Here is a 22,771-nt window from a genome sequence, read left to right on the forward strand (position 1 = left end):
AGCCAACATTTAAACAGCAAGTTTCAGGCACAGTCCCACCCTGCTGCGTTCAGCACCATAACACACTTTAACAAGCAAATCTCCCTTTGATGCAACCCTGCAAACCATGTGTGTGAACTGCAGCCCTGCTTGCCAGAGAAACTGCAACAGGAGTTTTTGCCCCACCTGACCTCAGTGTTTAAAACCACCCACACACACAGATGAGAACGTGTCTAAATCCTCTTAGTAACAAGACTGATCTTGGGTCAGTTTTGAACTTTCGTGTCACAAAGGGTGTAGTGATGCAGATTATGAGGGGGCAGAACTTCATCCACGTGGATTCTGGGACACAGGGCTTCTGGCATCATGACTGAGGTAGGATAAACTGCAGCAGGCCTTGCCTCATTGCACAGTAACAACGATTCCTTGGTCCGAACCAGAGCTCGAATGCCCTTTTTATATGGTTTGCAGGTGTGCACCCGAGTTCGGTAAACAGCGTTCACATCATCCGAACTCTGACGTCAATCGAACCCGGGTGCGCACCAAAAGCGCTAAAAGTGTGAAAGCATCCTAATATAGAGGAAGCACATAAACTGTTGAGCAGTTCGTGTGAGTTTAAAATGAGCAGTGTTTCGGTGCATCGAGTGTTAGCTGCGGTTGTCATCAGTGAACTGAAGAAACATTGGTGCTGTGACAGCTGTGTCAGACAAATGCTGCGCTCAATCACTTTTCTGCAACTTGCCATCAGTTCCAGTGAAATTCCAAAACAAAAAGAGACTACTGGTATACATCTATTGATATACAGCTGCAGTGTTAAACTATTAATTGTGGTGGATTAGAACATCAAACCACTGTATTTAAAATAAAAAATGTACTACTAGGCGAAATTGTTTTATGTGGCATCCTATTGCTGATCCAATTATTTATTTACTGACCTACAAAATCCCAGGACCACCTATAGCAGAGGAATTTGTGCACAGAAATGTCTCCCTCAAATGCCAACAAACTGAAACTAGTTGTTAAATGATTTTTGAACATTTATAACGACCAGTTTTGACCTAGGATGGATCAATACATCTAGACTATTTATTTATCAAATCAGTAAAGGAACATGTAAATTATTTTTAAGTATATGACACTTTCATGGTTATTCTATGGTGATTTTGTATGGTTTTAAGGCTTGATATCATCAGTCACCATTAATTGTCCTTGCATTAAAAAGACAGACAAGAACATTCTTCAAAATCTCTCAGTTTGTGTTCTACGGGAGAAAGAAAGGCATTTGGGACAATCTGAGGTTTTGAAAAAGTATGTTTTTGTTTTATTTTTGGAAGAGTTATCCCCTTAAAGTCAGCATGAAACAGAAAACAGTCTTTTCGACTCTATTGTGATGTATATCCAAGTGAAATGGCTTATTGAACAAGGAAAAAATGCAGTATGGGACTTGATATTGTCCACTGGGAATTGATTAGATCATTGTTGTTTGCTAAATACAGCAATCGAGTGACAGGTTGCTGAAGGAAAAGGATTGAAACTCATCAGGGGCCGGCTGAACCAGCTGTGCCTAAATTACAACGTAGCCTAGTTTTGACGTAAATGGGCACTAAGTTACAAAAAGTAATACATAATACATAAATATTTTTGTGCTGCACCATTAAACTTAGCTGAAATGCAAGTCTACGTATAAACATACAGTATTAAGTATATAAAGTACAGAGTTAGTTAAGGCCTGTACATACCGGGACGAATATCGTGCGCGATTATCGCCGACGTTTAACGCCTTGTTACTAAACAATGGACGCCAATGTGAGTGTGCACACCGACGTGAAAAACGCGAGGCGTAAAAGCGTCATTTTTTAAAAAACGCCTCGGGTTCGTTTTTTTTGGTTTGACGCGCTGCGTTAAAAACTGGCAGACCAATGAGAGTGGCGCTTTTGTTCACGTGCCTGGAGATGCTGAAGTTACAGTAAAACAAGACTTGGTGGCGCTCAAGCACAAAACGGTCTTGCCGAGCACACATTGATACCAAGAAGATGAAGAGAAAGTAAGTATACGAGGAAGACCCCTACAAACTATCGCTATGTCTCAATCAGCTCCCTAGCTTCCTAGGTTGTGTATCAGTATACCGTGTAAATGAATGCAGCTGACTCCCTGATCAGTGCCCTGACTAGTGAACTAGGGAGCTGACTGAGACGCATGCTATGGGTGCTCTGCCAGTTCTTGGCCACACCAACAGATGTGTATTATTTCTGTATTTTTACTGTTTGGTTTTTCTTTTACATTCAAGAAATATAGTTGAGAATGTCTATTTCATAAATATGTTTATTTGCACTACCGTTCACTTGCATATATATATATATATATATATATATATATATATATATATATATATATATATATATATATATATATATATATATATATATATATATATATATATATGCCATTTTATATCTGCATTTTTATCTTCTTTAACTTTTTATTAATATCATAAATATGTTTATTTGCACTACCCTTATGCACAAGCGCCACATAGTGGCAGGGAGTGAATTTGCATGTTCACTCTGCGCATCGCCAGTGAAAATCGCTTGGTTATGAACACAAAAAACGTCTCGAAAAACGCATGCTATATTTGTCCCGGTGTGTACAGGCCTTTACAAACTAGTCAGCCTGTAGTGATGACTTGGCTTAAGCCTAGCCCCAGACTAAAATGCATGTTTTAGCTGTCCTAACTGAAAGCATCTTACACTGACATATCTTAAAATATTGTATGTCAGTGTCATTGTTTTGTCTCAAGATGCACACCATCTTTGAAGGCATGTTTAAAAAAAGCTACTTCAATGTCCTAATTTAACTAAGGTTACTTATCCTGGCTTAATCTAAGCCTTGTCTGTGAAACCAGGCCTTTATGTTCCAATTTAAGTAAGAACTTAAACCCTGGTTATTATACATCCTTAAATCCCGGCTAAATTCTTTCTTGATCCTGTCCCTCTCATTCACTGTCAGATCTAATAAAGGCGAAATGCCAATAAAGCCCTTTGGCCTAAACTGGAGGACAAATTCGTAGATGGGTCCTTAAACAGGGCACTGCTGCCAGACGTGTGTTCGTCGTACAGTTGCACCTCCACGCATACATGTCTCTTGCCCCAATGTTGGCTAATGCTTGTGTCTTAAAATTCATCTTATTTTCTGGGATAATTCAGATTAAGGACCAAACCCTCTTTTGGCATTAAAAAAAAAGATTTACTAAAGACACACAGCGAAAAATTTGCAATAAAAAAAGCATGGGCACAGTTATTTTTATTCTCCACTCGTGTTGGAAGACGTAATCTGAACATATAGTTTGCCAAGTTAGGTTATTTTTAATTTGCTCTGTTTTGTTAGTAGATTAACCCGCACCTGATGATCACTGGTTCTGCTTGTTTGCTACTCGACACTAATTTGCGCTGCTCTTGGTAGATTGTGTTGGTCATTATGAAATTATCCATGTTCTTTAATGTGCGCATTGTCAGTAGATCAGCCCCAGAACTTTAAACTCCTATCTGCGCTTTTTATTGGGATTGTTCAGCTAGCTAGTTGGGCATCAACCACATGGCAAACGCTAATAATTTTTCATGTACTGTTCACTATCTTTGTATAACAGTTCTATCTAATAACGTAATAACGTACGACAAGACTGTTAAACAAGACTGTTTTGAATGTGGCGCTCACAGCGCCATCAAAATATAAGTTTGGCGCGCCATCAAAATAAAAGTCAAGGCGGCTTATATCACTTCAGAGTTCCTAGTGGCAGTGCAAATGCAACTAGGAAAATGGCCCTAGGGGAACCGCCCTGGTAGCTAGTACCTATAACTACCCAATGTGAAAGCCCCTTATGGTACAGTACCATGTTAAAAAAAACAAAAAAAAAAACAACAGTACCATGGTAAAACAATGGTATTTCTAAAGCAGAATAGTTATTTGCCTACTGCCTTTAGGCCTGAAATGTTGCCTGCGTAGGCACCTCTTGTCTGGAACAGAGCTAATATCAGTTTTTAAACCGCTACCTGGCAATTGGGGATTTTTTTGTGATGGGTAAGGAGAACAATTTGAAGGGCTGCAAACAGCCTTTAGGGCAGAAGCACTCTCAATGTACAATGGCCTGGCTGTTTTGTCTTTCCCATACAGTACGGCAGTAATGAGTACAGTAATACACGGAGGGACATACCTCCATCTCTCACTGCGGTAGAAGCGGGTGACTGTTATGAGAGGAATGCTGAGCTGTCTCCCATGGCACAAGCAGAATCAGAGGAATGCTGGGATGCGGAGGGGGTAAGACATGATCAAACAGTGAACACAGGTACGCCAACGCTTCTCCCTCCCTCTGTGTACGGATAAAAGCAGCCTTGTATTCACAGATAATCCCTGCACATTTACTCAAAGTGTCTCCATTAAAAGCTTTCCATCATGACACCCCTCCCTCCCAACAACACACCGTAAAGCTATGAAACACATCTGTGTGTGAACAAGACACCTGATCTGCTAACAAGAGGCTTTCAGACGAGAGACAGAGGTGTTGTTTGGACCCTCATCACCGTTTACATCACTGCTGAGCAGACAAACATGACGTGGATCCCATCAGTAAGATACTCAGACAATTCCAGTCCAAGTCAGAATCACAGCAACACTGCTTCTCATAATGCATTTTAACAGGGACACAAATGAACCACATCCAGTCATAGTGAGCATGATTTAATCACACACATCCATCACTGCAACAAGTGTACAAGTTCTGCTGAAGAAATAAGGAACTGAAAGAGAGAGAGAGGCCACAGGTCAGACTGGTTTGAAACATTTCAACGTAGCAGCATGTCTTGAAGAGAAAACGAGTGTGCCTGGACAGATGACTGGCACTTACACAAAGACGGCACACAGACCTGTCACACATTCTTTCACTCACTGGCTGCACCCTACTTCAGTTATAAAAATAAAGTATTGCCACCATTTTAAGTCAGCATGAAATGGAAGTTTACAAATACAAATGCAAAAGTCTATAATATGTACTTGTTTAACATAGATAGCTATTTGTGTGTTGGGAGGTCCTGTTTTTGCTTTATGCATTAGAGGCATTTGCCATGTTTCAACCGTTTCACCTGGAAAAAGGCCTCACAACAGAAAGGGCCTTGCTCTCAAATCGCCTCCTGACACACAAAGCAAACATCAAGTACATAAGTAACTAACATGACCTTGTGTTAAACAGGAACAAAAACATACTTCACTCTCATGAACATGAAGTTTGTCTGAAGTTAACACTGACTTCCTGAGCGTCGCACTGCAACTGATGCTTATAAAGTCATTCTTGCAGTTCAACATGCTGTCCATTCTTGCCCATCCATTCAACACAAGGTCATGGGATTGATGGACAAGGATTGTCAGAACATTTGCAGTGCTGTCATAAGATAACCAACTTCATATAAGCGCCCCAATAGTAGTAAGTGTGCAAAAAATTCTTGATTTATTTTTATTGTACCGATTCTAGTTAAATTTGTTATCTAGTCCTCATTCCCTTATAGTATGGCTGTGCTATCAAAGCCTGGTCATTACGCTGTCCATGGTCCTTAGCTGAGGGGTCATATTCAACGAAGACTGAAAGCTGTCCACCAAACAGGCCTCAAAATGACCGTCTGTGCAAGTCATTTATTGCATTAAATTCCCCAACTTCTGCCCTCCATTCTTTTCTCTCAAAGAATAAATAAATAAATACACATTTCAAGTGGTGACAGATCAGAATTGCAGCAGGCAGCAGATATTTCCCCCCTCCCCACTATATGGCACATTAGTTCAACATATTTAAACAAAAAGGCATTCCCAAAACACATCCAGTCCCCCTGCATATTTAACACATCTTTAAGCAGAGATCTGAAAAGGAAGTGACCTTTGACCCTGGAGGTGGGCTACTGTACTCACCCCATAACATGAGCTCCAGCTTGAACCTTGCACAGAGGCACTCAGAGGATAACAGCCACCTTCGGAGACCGGACATGGGAAAGTTCCAGCCTATTAAGCCAGGAGTCCCACGGAGAGGCTCATTTGGTGCTGGGAGAATGAGAACGCTGCACAGGAGAGGGGCAGTGAAATGGATCCGTCCAGACTGCAAATGCTAGAGGTGGGCAAAATCAGCTAACCGGGTGCGAGGACACATGGTTTGAATTTGGTCCCGTGTCGTAACAGGAGGAGAGAGCCGACTGGCAGCAGGAACCCTCCGATGCTCGTTTCCTACTTCTGGAGAAAGATGATCCTTCCCTGCAAAGCCTACTGTAGAGTTTCCCTATCCCTCCCGATCTCCTGAGTCCAGCTCTCAAGATTATATCCAATCGACTCGTCGTCAGGCTGAAACAGAGCGGCCATTGAGTGTCTGAAGAGGGACCAAGTGAAGACATTCGGGCTCCATCACGCAGCCCCGGCCGTCAGCTCGGGTGACAAGCACATCAGGGCTTTTTCCTTTCTTCAGGAAGAGCCATGCGAAGTCAGGGTGGACCCACTGTGGCAAGGGCAGAAACAGAAGGGATACATTACTAACTGTTCTAGAAATCGAATCCGAAGTCAAATGTTTACGATGGTTAAATGACGGATCTGTTGTGGAGAAATTGAGCAATGGCCAAACATCTCAATCAACATTCAATGAACTTTAGAAATATTTCAAGTAACATTATATGAAGACATTTTTTTCCCCAAAGGAACATAGCCTAAAAGATGCACATGGAACAGTTTTTTTTTTTTTTTACTTCATTTGATTCATGTCCCTTAAACAAATTGCACTTATTGACAGGTACAGTAGACAGTCAAGAAAGGAAATGATGAAGAGAGAACAGGCTTGGGAATTTTTTTATATTTCGATATGTATCGACACTGAAATATCTGAAACAGTTCCAATACACCTTTTCTGCAGTATCAATACACCAATACCAGCTGCGCGATCTCACCATTTCTTCTCTCCGACAGCGAATTGACACACATCACTTCCTGTCACTTACAGTGCATGTCCACTGGCGTGGAGCGAGCAGAGCAGAGCGAATGTTTTCAGTTCATTCCTATGGAAGTTGAGCTCCATTTGAATGAACTAATAACGCGCACCGCTACTCTGTCTCATTCACTCTGGTGCTTGTATTGCGCATGATTTTAGTCATTCCCGCAGGTTTCACGTTCACACCAAATGTACGTGCACTACTGATCTAGTATATAAGCGGCGCTCTCATAAAGCTCATAAATTTATCAAATTTAGATGTTTTTTGTGGCTTATTGTGGCTTATTATGGTCAAATACATACAAAATTATGTCCAAATGCCCATCATGCTAAGTATTCAGTTGAACGGTGTCAGTTTTGGAACATAAATAGTTAAGTGAAAACGCATTTTGTGTAACAGTATATTGGATCCGTGCATAAGCTCTTAAAGTGACAACAGCCCAATAAACCTGCTGCTGACTGTCATGTTAAGAGAAAACTCACTGCTCTAGACTGAATAACTTTTGTATTTTAATTGTAAGCATTAATCTGTATTTAATTTTTTTTTTACAATGAAAACTATTGAGTGTTATTTTACTTTGATTACTTTCATTTTTGTAGTATTTCTAACCTGAATACTAGCCTATTGTTATACCCACCTAAAAAAAAAAAAAAAAAACTTAAAGCCATATTGTATCTATTTCTGCTATTGTTTGCAATTTGTTTATTTGTTCTTATTTTATTACTGACTGTTTATTTGTCTTTTTTGTAAATGTAGTTCAGTGATTCAAATAAAGCCTCCCTGTGCTTTTTGTGTACAACAAAATTACCCAATTTATCAAATAAATATGAGATAATTATCTGTATGGAGGTATATATGGCAGTTTTCCCTGTGGTATCAAAAATCACAGAAGTTGAAAATTCCAGTATTGTGACAACAATAATCTGCGGTCAAACTCGTCACCCACATGAGCACCATGGCTTAATATTTTGGAGAATCCACACTAATAGCTAGACCAGGGGTTCTTATCTCTGGCACTCAAGGTCTGCTGAGTTTAGCTCCAACCTTGATCAAACTCACCTGACTATAGAACTTTCTAGTAATCCTGAAGACCTTGATTAGCTTGTTTAAGTGTGTTTGATTAGGGTTTGAGCAAAAACCTTGAGGGCCAGAGTTGAGAATCGCTGAGCTAGAGCATGACAAAAGCTCAGTTGAGACCGCAAAGCTCAGATGAGTCTCTGAACGCCTACTTCATGCAAGTCATGTTGGAATAACCACAATTACCTGACTGAAAATGGCAATGCACATAATGTAATAACAATCTTGTATTACTAAGATGTTATAGTAGTAAGATGATAGGAAATATCAAAGAATTTGTAGTGCAAACATTACTGCCATGTTAGTTTTAGTTTTTGCCAGGAGAGAGGAGGAGCTTTCGAAAAATTGGCAGCAAGGTGAGGTTGCCATTGAGTGAAAATGAAGCATTACAGCGATGGGAGGGCGGGTGGGTGGATGAGGAATGTACTAGTTAAATTCACACACAGCGAGCTACAGCTACATACTGTAAAGAGCTACATACCAATGAACTCTTTTGAACCTACGCACATGAACACATCTCTTGAGTACTTCTGGTCACCATCAGTGCCAAGTCAAACCCATTCCTGGCCTGATCTTAAACTGGGTTGAACTGGATTCTGGCACAGTAGAGCCTTCATCCTTGTCTAAGTTACACTGTCTCTGTAAGTGCTTTGTGTGTTGAACAAGATGCAGCATGCTCATTCTGCGCCTTTGGAGGGGTGGAAAGATTAACTTTATTTTGAATTCCTTCCTCTTAATATGGCAATTACCCCCCTCGCCCCACTTCACCGCAGCACCGGGCCTGTTCCCAACACTCTGAATATTTGTTTTGTACACATAAAGCATTTTATACTCACTCTCCAAAAAACCCAAACTTCAGAGCAGCATGGCTCTGCTTACTAAGTACTCAGCAAGAATGTGCTCTAGTCTAGTTTTCAAGACATAAATCATTATGTCTCTCATTTCATATACTTCTTCCTCATTGTGATTCACATCTACTCTGTGTCATGAAGTTAGAGCAACTATACCAAATCAGAAACTAGATCAAATTAGCGTCATGTGAGCATTACAGAGATCACTTGATAGAAGCATGTCTTAGGGTGTTTTCACACCTATGGATCGCTTGTTTTGTTCCGAAACAGGGACTAAATTTGTTACAATGTTGCATTTTCTTCTTGGTTCGGTTCGCTTTCACATGGCAACATTTCAAAGCGTACCAAAATGCGTTTAGGCAAGTCACATGCGAGTAAAACTGCCCTCTTATTGGTCAGAGTTTTCTTTGCATCATCCATCAAAATAATGATTGACAAGTTCGCTCCATGAGATTATTGTGGCTTTATTTGTAACTGTCGAGACACACGCAAACACTTTATAAATGTAGCCGTCTTTCCAGCTGTTAAATTATATACTACATTCATATTAATACTGCGGCAAATTCAAACGCGCGCTCTTTGTCTCTCTCGGTCTGTCTCTGGTTTCCCAGCGCTGTGTAGTAAGCGACCTGTTGTCAGCGTGTCGAGAGAGACTATATACATTTTATAATGAAGCAGAGCAGGAAAAAGGCTTTGTCGGGACAGCATTCTCACACGGAGAAGTGCAATTACACAACAGAGGCGCTCGTTGGTTTACATCTGTGGTAAATAATGTGCTCACTCACAGAATCAGACACTACCGCTTTTTATATCACATTTTCCGTTATGAATTATGATGTCATTTGGTTCGTTGGTCCGCTAACTGGGTCGGATTGCTTTCACATCTCAAGCGAACCGCTCCAGAGTTCGTTTGAAAGTGTACCGAGACCACCTCTTCAAGCAGGTCTCGGTACGCTTGTTTGGTCCGCTTTTAGTGCGCACTCGAGTGCGATTGCTGCTTTCACACCTGCCCAAACGAACCGCACCAAAGGAGAAAACGAACTCTGGTACGATTCAACCAAACAAAATGAGGCAGGTGTGAAAGCACCCTTAAAGTATATTCTTTTGTGTTCCACATAAGAAAGAAAGTCATTCAAGTTTGGAATGATATGAAGGGAGAGTAAATGGTGACAATTTGGATTTTGGGGTGAACTACCATATTTTAGTATGGAGCCCCGCACATGACATGCAGGGGGAAAAAAAAGAAATAAGAATTTATTTCCATTACTTATAAATGCATGGCCAAGTTTTATTAGTTAGTTCCCTCATTTTAGTTAAACTGTGGCCAAGTTGTACTAATTTGTTCTCTTGTTTTAATTTAGTTAAATCATGACTAGGTTTGGCAATCAAAAATCAAATTCCAATTCTGGAATCGGATACTTATGGTCAGGAATTGGATACTTGTTATAAAATTTAAATTTCGATTCCTCTTATAGGTGCATTTGACTTTAAGCCATTGAAGCGCAAGAAGACCAGCACACTCTTTTCTGTGCTGCACATCCAAAACGTATGCACAGAAGGCTGTCTCATGCTGAATATAGTTTGTGATACTGAACTAAGTTCTCTTCTGCGTGTTTTGAATGGAGAAATACACACAAAAATATGTCCGATTAGCGTTCAGAATAGCAATTTTATCACCAAACCAAAAGATACCGAACCTAAAGGCGTAGGGATATATTTATAACCTGACTGGTCGGATTTTATGGCATACTGCCTATTTTGAGACGGAACTTACCAAATGCTGTGTGCTGAGGTTAATGCACTCGTTGTGTGTGCGTAGCCTGCATATGATGGTATTTTGGCCAGCTGGGAACTCGTGAAGAGCTTACAGAATGTGTAAAAGAGTCAAAACAGCTGCGGGAATCCCTCCGTCACACACACAAACGATCTGCTGCGTGGAGACGAGAAAAAAAAAACGATATGCGTGAAGTTTATGTCTTTGGTCCGTGTTGCGTTCATATATCATTCGAACTGCACCAGAGTTCGCTAGGAAGCAATCCAAGACGAATCTTTTCAGCGGTCTCGGTCAGCTTGTTTGGTGCGCACCAGGGTTCGAATGGCAGCGTTCACACATGCTTAAATTAACCGCATTTACTGAGCGATCGCACCAGGGTTCATTTTAATCGAACCAAACATGTCAAGTGTGAACGCACCCTTTGTCAACATAAACAGTTGACAAAGAAAACGCATAACAGTATATAGGATCCGTGCAGCTCTTAAAGTGACATCAGCCTAAAATTCCTTCTGCTGTCTAACGTTAATCAAACAACAAAAGACAAAGCTGTTCTTGACTGAATAACTTTTGTAACTATATATTTGTAATGTATATTTTATTCATAAAATGCAGTATTATTTTACATTTGATTAGTTTCTGTATCTGAATACCTGAAAATCTTAAAACACTGTTTATTTTAATTGTATCTTTGTTAGGTTGTATTTATTTGTGTAGTTGCTAATTTGTTTATATTTTATTTATTCATTACTGAGTGTTTACTTGTCTTTAATAATGCTTGAAATTTACATTAGTCAGGTTAGTTGTTTTTGCTATGATATTTTAAAATTTCCTTGTGTTCTTGAGCCTTTTAATTTTTGTTCATGGTATTCAGCTACAATGTAGTGGTTTGCAATAAGAATAAATGTGAACGATTTTTTTTTTTTACTTATTGGAATCAAAAATTAGGAATCGATAAGGATCAGAATTGATAAGTAGAATTGGAATCGTTAAAATTCAAAGATAACCAACCCTACATCGTGCAATGGGCTCCGCAATTCAGCACTCCATTTTGTAGCACTCCACATACTGTATATCAAGGCCCAGTGTGATTGATAAATGTTAGGCTTTCTTGGGAGAGCAATTTACTCCTTCCAGTTTTGTTTTCATGAATTTGCATGCTCCAGCCACATTATGCTTAATTCAATCTGTCTCAATTCAATCACTTCTCCAACATAATGTCAAATTGTAGAGTATATCAATGCAAACGTCCAAGAAAAAAGCACAACAAAAAGGACATAAATGCTCAAATATGGCTGGCCACTTCAGATTGCCTTCCTGTCATGTGCGATTGGCTAAAAATATCTCTTAGAAGTGATGTGAAGGGAGAAAGAGTCTCTGCATATGCTCCAACACAAACCCTGAGTTATCTGGCACTATCAAGGTACTGATCCCTTGGGTCGGGTGCAGGAAGAGCCCTGCAGAGGAGATGCTGAACTTCCTCTACCACTGACCTCTAACTCACTGAGAGCTCTCTCTCTCTCTCTCTCTCACACACAGCAGTTTTCCCATTCCTCTGTGCATTCATTTTAATTTCAACACCGTAAACTAGAATACAAAGTAGTAAATATGAAGGAAATTCAAAGTGTATAAAAGCCTCATTTTTGTGACAAACAGTATTAAGCAATGACACAGGAAACAGGGCGGTCCACAGGCTCTCAAGCAAGACGGGTGAAAAGTTGAGGCTTGTGAATGTCTTGATTTACAGGTGTGCTCCATATCATCTTACAGATTTTGTTGTGTGCACATTAGTTGTAATGCAAGATGTAAAATGTTCAGACGCATGGCAGTGATCTAGACTTTGTAACTGAATGCGTTTCCTCTTCCACAGCAAGAGTGCACTAATTTTCAAGTTCAGAGACAGAAAAAAAAAAAAAAGGCACAGCATTTCCCACCATCCCTTGACATTGGCAGAGAGCACAATCAGAGGCACATACACAGCTATAGCCACAGTCAGAAGCTTTCAAATAATTTGAACTCGATTTATTGTGCTTGAACTTTTGCAAACTTTGTAGTTCCCTCCCTTCTTTGTCGTACTCTCAGAACTGCTCGTCCCAAACACCAAACAATAGTGTCATTAAGCAGCGCGGCCACAGAGATACATAATTAGGTTAAAACAAAAGTGGAAACTCCAGTTCCAGGGAAAGTCCAGAGTTGCTGGTTGGTGCGGCTGTCAAATGAAAACTGAGCTGCATCCATTTTTGACAGATTGGTACAGACGGGGTAATTCAACACAGTTTTTTGTCCATGCTTTCCATGTGCACATATCATATTCAAAACTGCAAGCATCAGAAGAAAAGGCCCTTTCCGTTCACAACAATGACAGAACTGTTCTCAAGGCTTTATGTAATACAAAGGCCTCTACGGGGGGTGGAGGGGAAAACACTTTAATGTGCCATTCCCTTTCTCTCCCTTCCAGCACAGAGAACACACACTTACTGCAACATCTGACTCACTGCAGCCACACAACACCTGCGTACGGAAGAGAAAATCAAATCAGTAGCACTGCCAATGAACTTCAGTGAACTCAGAGATATCATCCCATCTGAACGCTAAGTCATGGAAATCCAGTACGCTGTGGTTTTACTTGTGATTTACATTTCAGTAAACAGATCCGGCACCAAACAAGCATGATGCTGGGAGAAAAAAAAGCTTTACAGCTCAGTCGTGAATTAGCAAAGTTAGCAGAAACACTGAATCTGCCACTGAGATTCACGAGAGATCATGTCTGAGAAATAAACACACCTTATGAGACACGTCAAGAGTGTTTAGTGTCAAAATACATCAAAATGTAAATCGAATTAAGATGGGTGACCTGGGACTCTTTATTCTTCACACATTTGTGCAGCAGATGTCTCCGGCAGAGCAAATTATGCTTTTATTTTTGCCCAACAGCAAGATAGATCACATGTTTTTATGACATTTCATACATGAATAGAAACAAACAGCCGTCCTCTGGGAGAGAAAAGAGGCCGCGGCATGGAAACTGTTTGCAGGAGGGATGTGCGTCTTGGTCACTGTGACTGCTCAAATTGGGCGAGACAGGACCTATGATATGTATTGAATATATTGTGCTTTAGTAAAGCACAAATTAGCTTATTGCGATAAGCTTTTGGCCAAGCTTGTCATATGTTTATATGTTTATAGACAAATGCAAAGTTTAAAAAAAAATGAAGTGAAAGTCTACCCACTAGGGATGTGTCACGATTTTCGAATATTCGATTAGTTGATTTAATTATAGAATATCGAATAGGCTGTGCGATTGTCGTCTTAAGCCGAGTTCAGACTGCACGTTTTTAGCCCCGATTTTGGCTCGCCGACAGGTTTTGAGAAATCGCCGACAAATGCCCGAAATCACAGGCAAATCGGTGCTCGTTCACGCGAGTGACAATCACGCAGTGTGAATGAGTAAAGACGTGATCTGAGAGAATCGCCGACGAGTCGCCGACGCCCGTGAGATATTTGGCATGCTAAATATCTGGACCTGTCGGCGATTCAAAATCCTGCTGTGTGAAAAGTGCTCTGACTGAAAACTACATCGGCGATGACCAACAGCCAATGAGAGAGCAAGACACAGAGCAGCGGGGAGTTCGGGGAGGAGTTATAGACCACAATATCAGCAAGCATGGCTTCATACACATAAACATTACAATTCTATCAAACAGAACCAAAGCACAAACATTTGCTTGACCATATGCAACAGCAGCACATTGAAAAGTTATGTATTTTGCTACAACTGTCGTTGCAGAACACACAATCCTTGTTCCTCGCGTCTCCCCAAACATTTCCTTCTCCCTATTCTTCTTTTATTTTTGTTGTTTTCGCTGCAAATCAGCGCACAGACAATTCGCATTTCAAGCTTCTTGCGGGCTACTATTTTTAATAATAATGGCCGTGTGTCTCAATCAGCTCCCTAGTTCAGTAGTCAGGGCACTGATCAGGGTATCAGCCACATTCACTTTCATTATATACTGATTCACGACCTAGGGAGCTAGGGAGCTGATTGAGACGCAGGCCCAGTCTCACGTGAGAACTCCGGTCTTGAATGTGTGATATCGCGTTGTTTCCTTGTCACGTCTCGCGCGTGTATGATTGTGAAACGGAGTTTGTGTGCCAGACAGAGTTGTCGGCGATTCTTCCTATTGTAAAGTCATGCAGTGTGAAACCTTCTGTCGCCGATCCATCATGCAGTATGAACACTGCAGCGACTGAATGTTGGCCAAGATAGTCATGCAGTGTGATAAGAACAGTGACCCGACTACTTTGAAAATCGTGCAGTCTGAACTCGGCTTTAAAAAAATCCTCATGTTTTCAATGGTGACACGTTCATGTAACCAGAGGGTGGCGCACGCGCTGCCAATAACGCACCTAAAAAGCTGTCAATCAACTAGACAACAGCAGAACATAGACGTCAAAATCAATGTTCACACGACACACGAGCCGTCATTCAAGCTGTTCACAATGATATAACGCGTTTGGGCAGCCTAAAATCAATATGGCTTGAGGTAGGCTTGCTGCGATAGTCGGTGTTGCCGGTGTTCAGGAACAACATCGGTATCATCACTTGTCACCGCTCCCGAATTGGCGCTAATTTGAAAGTGAAAGTAAAATTCCCTCGGTCATTCATGGTGCGTGTCCACTATAAGGTGCCGGACTGGACAAAAGCGAGGCGAACGCCGCGAGCGAGCGACACTGATAGTCCACTGGCGAAGAGCGAGCGTTTTCAGTTTATTCCTACGGAAGCTCGCTCGCTTCGCACTGTTATGAATGGCCGTGCGGATTTTACTTTCACTTATATTAAAGAACATATTAATATGTTTTAGCACATTACAATCATTATATGGCTTGAGTTAAGACAGCATGTTCTCCAATGAATTAAACAGTTTATCAATATCATACAGATAGAAAGCGTGAATGGTCTCTCTCCCTCTCTCTCTCTCTGTTTGTGTGTGCATGCGTGCGTGCAGGGGAGGGGTGCGATTTTCGAATAATAATCGAATAATTCCCAGCGATTTTCAAATATTATTTTTGCTTGAAATGCCCATCCCTACTACCCACTCGTTTTCTTCCGGTATGTGTGCACACTGATGAAGATATAGGGGTCATTGACGAATAAGATTTTTAAAAGTGTAAAAAAACACAATGGAGATATAATTCATATTGAAGTTTTATTAAGTGTTAACAATGAGATTATGTGGTTTTTATAATCAATTAACACTGCTTTTGTCATTTTTTTTTTTACAAGAAAAACCACCAAAAAAGTCATTCAGTTTAACCAAAATTTCGTGTTTACCGAATTACACATTTGGTTATACCGAATGACGATATTTTCAAACTATGCTAACAGGCTGATATCTAGCTAGCTAGTTAGTTAGCTTGCTAGCTATCTAACAAAAGGACAATCAAACATTTTATATTTAGTACAAGTTTTTAGAATATTACAACATTTTCCATGTCTTATAGCGGTTGTACCGAATGACCTGATGTTTCAGGACCTTCATATGAGCAAGTGAAAACAATTTTTTTAAATGGTTAAGAGAGAGTTAGTTACTTTGCTTCACAACCATGTGGTTTTTTTGCAGGTGTCTGAATGATGTCACATCCTATCACATGATATTGACTGCGTGACTTGATCCAAAATGGTCAGTTTATATTGGTTACACTGAATGACATCAATGAAATTAATTTTTCCAGACATTTTTCTCATAACAAAGCAATGACTTCTACACAGAATTTTAATACCATTTTGCACTATGTTGATATATGATGTTATAAAATAATGCCAGAATAAAAAATATATACATATAATACATTTTAAGATATTTTAAATCACAAATTGCATGGCTCTATCTGCCTTTGGACGGTTAAACCGAATGACATTTTGACACTTCAAAATCTTTAAAATACCTTTATATGTAGCAAAATATAATAAAACCTTTTGGATTCAATAAAAGAGATCTACTTGTACTACCTTACATACTTTGGATGTCATATCTTTGTTTTTATTATTATTTAGGCCTTTGGACAAAAATTTCAGGTGTTTAACACGTTTGAGAGATGTTTTCCCCGGCACACATAAGGCAACTTTACAAAGCTGAGTTAAGGCTGCTCTGTGCCTGCTTAAAATTCTGTGTAAGGAAGCAATGCAGCATAAAAGCCAGACTAAATTATGCCTGATCTCAGCCCCTAGTATAACAATATGTAGTTAAAATTGTGTAAATGCATTTATGCCACCTCTGAGCAGCATTAAACTGTCTGCAGAAGCGCTTCTGTGCCACCTTTGCAGTGTAAATTTGGCATTACATTTACTAATGTGTTCTATTGTCCTGCAATACAAGTTACAAAAGCAGAACAAATACAAGCTTTTCATACTGTACCTTCCTCAGATACTCTACCAATGAAAAGTCGGGGGTCGGTATGATTTTATGTTTTTAAAAGAAGTCTCTTCTGTTCACCAAGGCTGCATTTATTTAATCAAAAATACAGTAAAAACAGTGAAATATTATTACATTTTATAATAAATGGTTTTTATATTGTAAAATGTAATTTATTCCTTTGATAGTTGAATTTACAGCATCATCACTCTAGTCTTTAGCGTCACGTGATCCTTCAGACATCATTCTGCTCAAGAAACATTTATGATTATTATCAATGTTGAAAACAGTTGTGCTGGAAACTGTGATGCATTCTATTGATGATTATTTGATGAATAGAAAATTCATATTTTGTAACATTATAAATGTCTTTATTAATTTACAGTAGATTGATAAAAAAAGAAACAGTATTAATTTCTTTCAAAATAATAATGACCCCAAACTTTTAAATGGGAGTGTATCTAACAACAATCATTCAACACTAGTCAATAAAAAAGGTTTAAAAAAAATACTAAAACTTAATGGATATTTTTGTGTTCATGTTTAGATGTCGAGGGCTACTAAAGTTATCCATGCATTGAGTGGTGAATGGTTTATTCATTTCCTATTAAAATTCTTCTTTGATTAATATCAGCAGTGTGATAAACAACAGCAGGTAATGTATATTAGGCTGCACATCCTGATGGGCAGTTCTCCTCAAAGAGCACACAAATACCTGTCCATCACAACTGTATTGAGTCGATACTCTGCTCTACTGATACTGTAGTAGGACTGGTATTGTTGCATTTTAGTACCGAAGCACCAGCATGTTCGACATTCCTCAGAGAAACTGTTTGTGTGTCAGTAAGCGTTCATTTGTTAACAGCCTGGCTCTCATATGGAAATAATCCCAAATATCACTTGGATAAGCACACTGTAGAGGAAAGCATGAGTACACACATGTATAAAGCCAAAAAGCACAATCTCTGAATTGTGAGCTCTTCCATTAGCATAGAAACAGACAGTGAAAACTCCGACCAAACAGAGCACAAACACGCAGACTCGCAGTTTAAAAGTGTCCACAGACACATATTGTGGCCAGCTGAGATGAGAGAGATGATGGACAGAGGGCCTCCGACATAAACACACAGGAGCCACTGCTGTGTTTATTTATGAACATGACTGAGTCTATCCCAACACTACAGACCAGCATAAACAGGCATGCAACGCTATCAAAATTTCCTATTATGATGATTGCTGAATGTTTTATCGCGGTATATTGTACTGAATTAAATTACCAAAAAGCGTTGTCCTCCTAACAGGTTTAATAACTTTTTTTTTTTAATAACTCAAATAACAAAAAGAACATTTAATACAATAATACATAAAAAAGTAAGCAAATGTTTCAGATTAAAAGTGCAGATGAACTATAGAGAACAATATGTAACAATTTGCAGTGAGGCCAGTTAATGTTAGTTAATCCATTAACTAACAATGAGCAATATCTACACTTGTTACAGTAGTTATTATTCATTCTTAATGTTAATTAATAAAAATACCACTGTTCATTTTTAATTCAGGTCCATTAAACATAATATTAACAGATACAACTTTTGATTTTAATAATGTATTAGTAAACTGTTAAAATTAACGCCCTCCGGCTGCATTATCAAACACCAGCGCTAAGATCAATAAATGATAGAAAATTACATAAACATATGAAATCCTATATTTCTCCAAATGTGTTTTTAACGCCTATATTCAGTTGCACTTTATTTTAAAGTATATACACTTACAGTGTTCTTAGCTAAGAAAGTACTGGTTAATATAAAATAAATACGTGAGTTAAAGTTACAAAAACTAAATCAGGTTTAGAGGGAATAATTTTTACATAATTTTGGTTCACAACCTTCAATACCCAAAAGGGTTAGTACCCAGTTATTGTAATTACTACAAATAGCACATAAATAATAAAAAAAGGCATTCAAAAACTTCTCCAGTTATCTGTAGCTCAAACAGTACAGATTATGCTAGCAACACCACAGGTTTGATCCGTAGGGAGTGCATGAACTGATCTTTGTTCTATTATCTATGCTTATAATCTGTTCATTATTTTCTGTGCATATTCAGGCACCTACAAAATCACCCCAATGATTCCAGAATGATTCATTCTTTCCAAATATAGCTATTCAAGTCATCTGGTGAATTGTTTTCATGTTGTAATATATATATATTGCGCAAAAATAAATAAATAAATAAATAAATAAATAAATAAATAAATAACACAATGTCAGTTTTTTCCAATATAGTGCAGCCCTGGATATAAAAATGTTACTGAAATGTGTGCATACAGTTGTTTACATTTTCTTTCACATTCTACACGTGTCTTTATGAATGAGGCCCTGCTCACAATACACTGAACTGAAGGCTTTGTGAAGTCAAACGCTCCACTGTAGGCTACAGCAAAAAAAATGAAAACGTTTGTTGGAAATTCAGAGAATTTGACCCCAATTTACTGTCCCTGAGATACACGTGAGATACAGTGTCTCATCTGACCCTCTGCTGCTGAGTAATATGAGTGATACACTGATGTTTTTATGGTTGTGCAAATATCCAGACGTCTCAAAGTGCTTTTGCGGCTTTGCTTTAATGTTGAGGCCAAATGTGTCATTTTATGATAGTCAGAGTAGACCACTGGGAATTTATTGTCTACAATATCAAACCAGATTTTAACCGGTAGATGTAAGACAAATGATAACCTGAGAGACACAAACACAACTGTTGAAAACATGTTCTGTGTGTCTCTGTGTAAATGTATGTCAGTGCTATAAAAATATCAAACCAAATAAAGATATCTTCATGGAGATTAACTCCAGTAAAAGTTAAAATAGCCCATGAGGAAAAAAGTTATATGATAAAGTAACTGATATTAAATGTACCTCAAGAGCACCAAACATACACATAACACAGAAAGAAAAGGGAACAGAAGAAATGTAATAACAGAAATAGTGCGCAACAGTGTGATATCCTAAATGTTGCATCTTGTCCCAATGTGCACTAAAATGTTTGCCTAACAGATGGAAAACGGGCAAAAGAATCCCATAGATCCCCCTCCGTTGGTAATGCCGGAGGGAGCTGGGCCATATCTGGAGACCAGAATATCAAAGAGAGGGGGCGCAGAGCTCTTTTGACTTGGGTTAGTTAGCAACCACCCGGAGAACACCTTAGCAACTACATACTAGGGGTGTGCACAAACAGTCGAATATTCGATCTGTAATTAATATTCGAAAAATAAAATGACTATTCAAATTTTACTGTGTTGCTTTCCTGGCCGTAAATGCAGTGAATCCATGATAAATCCTAAGCACTAAAACTCGCAGTTATAACTATATGCATTAGGTGGCGCTGTGGAGCGTGTTTAACAAGTTCATTTTATTTGATCATCACATAAGTTTGTCGTCTGCCTCGCGAAGTAAATGATCTTACAAAATGTAATTACTTTTGATCAAATGAATTAATGAAACCGAGTTATCATAATATCACCACCATAATGAGAAAGCACATAAAATCAAAACACCTGTCGAATGAGGAAAGACAGCTGTCCATCACTGCATTCACGACAGGTAAGCGCAGCTGTAACCCAGAGTAAACCGAGAATATAACTTATCTGATAGCAAAATGATTTTGAGACATATGCTTCCTTTAAATTTTGTCGAGGGAGACAGAAAACACAAAGTGCTACTGTTAGAAACTTAGCTTAGCATACGTTATATATTATTGTTATCTTTGTTTTGTCAGCGCAGCTCGTTTTCTCATGTGAGCATGTGGATATTATTGTTTTTCTCAACATGAACATGTGAATCAATATGAAAACAATAACCATATGCTGACTCCAGTGCATTATGTACGTTTTGCATGATAACTGCCGCTGTCTGCTTTATTAACGTATATATATATATATATATATATATATATATATATTTTTTTTTTTTTTTTTTTTTTTTTTTTTTTGCATGTATTGTTTAATACTTTGAACTAAAACAAACATAAGCTTATGTATATGACGTAAGGTTGTTGTGTATATTGCCTAATCATAAGCTTGTTCAGAAATGGTTACAAAATCTTGATGAATGAAAATATAACATAAACCTCATTTAAATAAACAAATATTCGAATATTCGTTTTTTACGGGCCCAAATATTCAAATACAATATTTTGGAAAAATGCCCATCCCTACTACATACTAACACCCAGAACACCCTGAATACCCCAGTGTCCTAAAATGTTTGTTAGGAGGACAAGGATCACTTGTCCTGAGTGACCATGTCATAAGCTTGTGTCTTGAAACGGACTATTTTGTTGCATAGTTAACATCATTTACACTTTCCACATTTCATTTCAACGGCTCACTCTGGATCAGTGGCAGCGTGAACACAGACTTGAATGTTCAGGAGTGATTTTGTCAAAGGTTTAATAGACAGGAGAATCATTGTCATTTGGGTGTTTGAATTGAGATCAAGATCTTTGAACAATTAATCGTGCAGCTCTATTCTGAACCAATCTCTTTTAGCTGATTAGCACACAGCTCTTTCTCACACACACACACCAACAGCTTCATCTGATTAAGAACATGAGTTGTAACACTTAACTGAACTCATAAAACACTCTGGAGCAGCACAGACAGAATAAAGTTACCTTCTCATTAATTTAACTCATTCACTAACAAATAAACATGATGGTGGTGTTGTGGTGCAGTATAGCTACTGAAGAGTTGCTGTTCAATCCCTGCGAGAAGCAAGACATGAGCTATCAAAACACTTCACCTCAGGTTACTGCAAGAGAACTGCATCTGTTTCACAGCAACATCACACGAACGTCATAGAAACAAATTCAGCCAGCCCCGGTCATGTGATAATTTCTTCTTTTTGTGTAGAACTCTACAACTAACAGTTTTTCTGACTGATTCATATCTCTAGTATCACTCTCTGCTCTATTTCTTTCACATAATAAAATCATTTCAACTCGAATAAACACTTCATGTGCATTTATTGATTTATTGGGCATAATAAACAGGATGATGCCTGCCGTTATCACAATATAAACCCCTTCACGTACATTGATCAGAACAGTCATAGACAGAGCCTTGAGAGAAATGGTCCAACACTGAATCCAAACGTCACAGGTCCGGGCAGGAACTTTCCCTCCACCTGATCTCCTGATCACAACCATGTGGCCTCTATTAGCCTTCTGTTTTCAGCACGGCCAACTTGGCTCCGCTGGAAAGGGCCCGTGGCCCCTTGGGCCATAGCGACTGATGACTGCTTACGTGGACAGGCTGGCAGGACAGAGAGTAAACCATCATTACTCACCCGCTCAATAGCTCTCACGCTCACTTTTTATTCCACAATCTAGGTGCCATTTCCTGCAGCGGCCAGGCCCCGGCCCGCGGCCCTCAGCCCTGCCCTGACCACGGCGCCACGGTTCTGAGCTGGCAGAACACGTGGCAGACCCACCTGAGGGACCACCGGACACATTCATCCAGATACAGCGGCCAGAACCCGGCGGATGTCGCTGTTGCCATCAGTTCTGAGCCGTGACGTATGACTGGAGCGGAGCGCTGTTTGGACTCACGGGTCTCTGCACAGGTGCCAGTGAGGAGGTGAAGTTATATCACTACACGAGCGCTAGCCAGTTTCT

At 39.2% G+C, this 22,771-nt stretch overlaps 1 long non-coding RNA gene across 1 annotated transcript in view; it reads right to left on the reverse strand.

Annotated features, from left to right (window-relative positions):
• Positions 1-22,771, reverse strand: part of LOC125265644 — a 77,006-nt gene that overhangs the window by 37,171 nt on the left and 17,064 nt on the right. Inside the window, exon 2 of the long non-coding RNA XR_007184311.1 lies at positions 5,926-6,499. This is a non-coding gene — a long non-coding RNA (uncharacterized LOC125265644). The remainder of the gene's footprint in view (positions 1-5,925; positions 6,500-22,771) is intronic.

This window comes from Megalobrama amblycephala, linkage group LG1 (genome assembly GCF_018812025.1).
Source record: "Megalobrama amblycephala isolate DHTTF-2021 linkage group LG1, ASM1881202v1, whole genome shotgun sequence".
NCBI lineage: Eukaryota > Metazoa > Chordata > Actinopteri > Cypriniformes > Xenocyprididae > Megalobrama > Megalobrama amblycephala.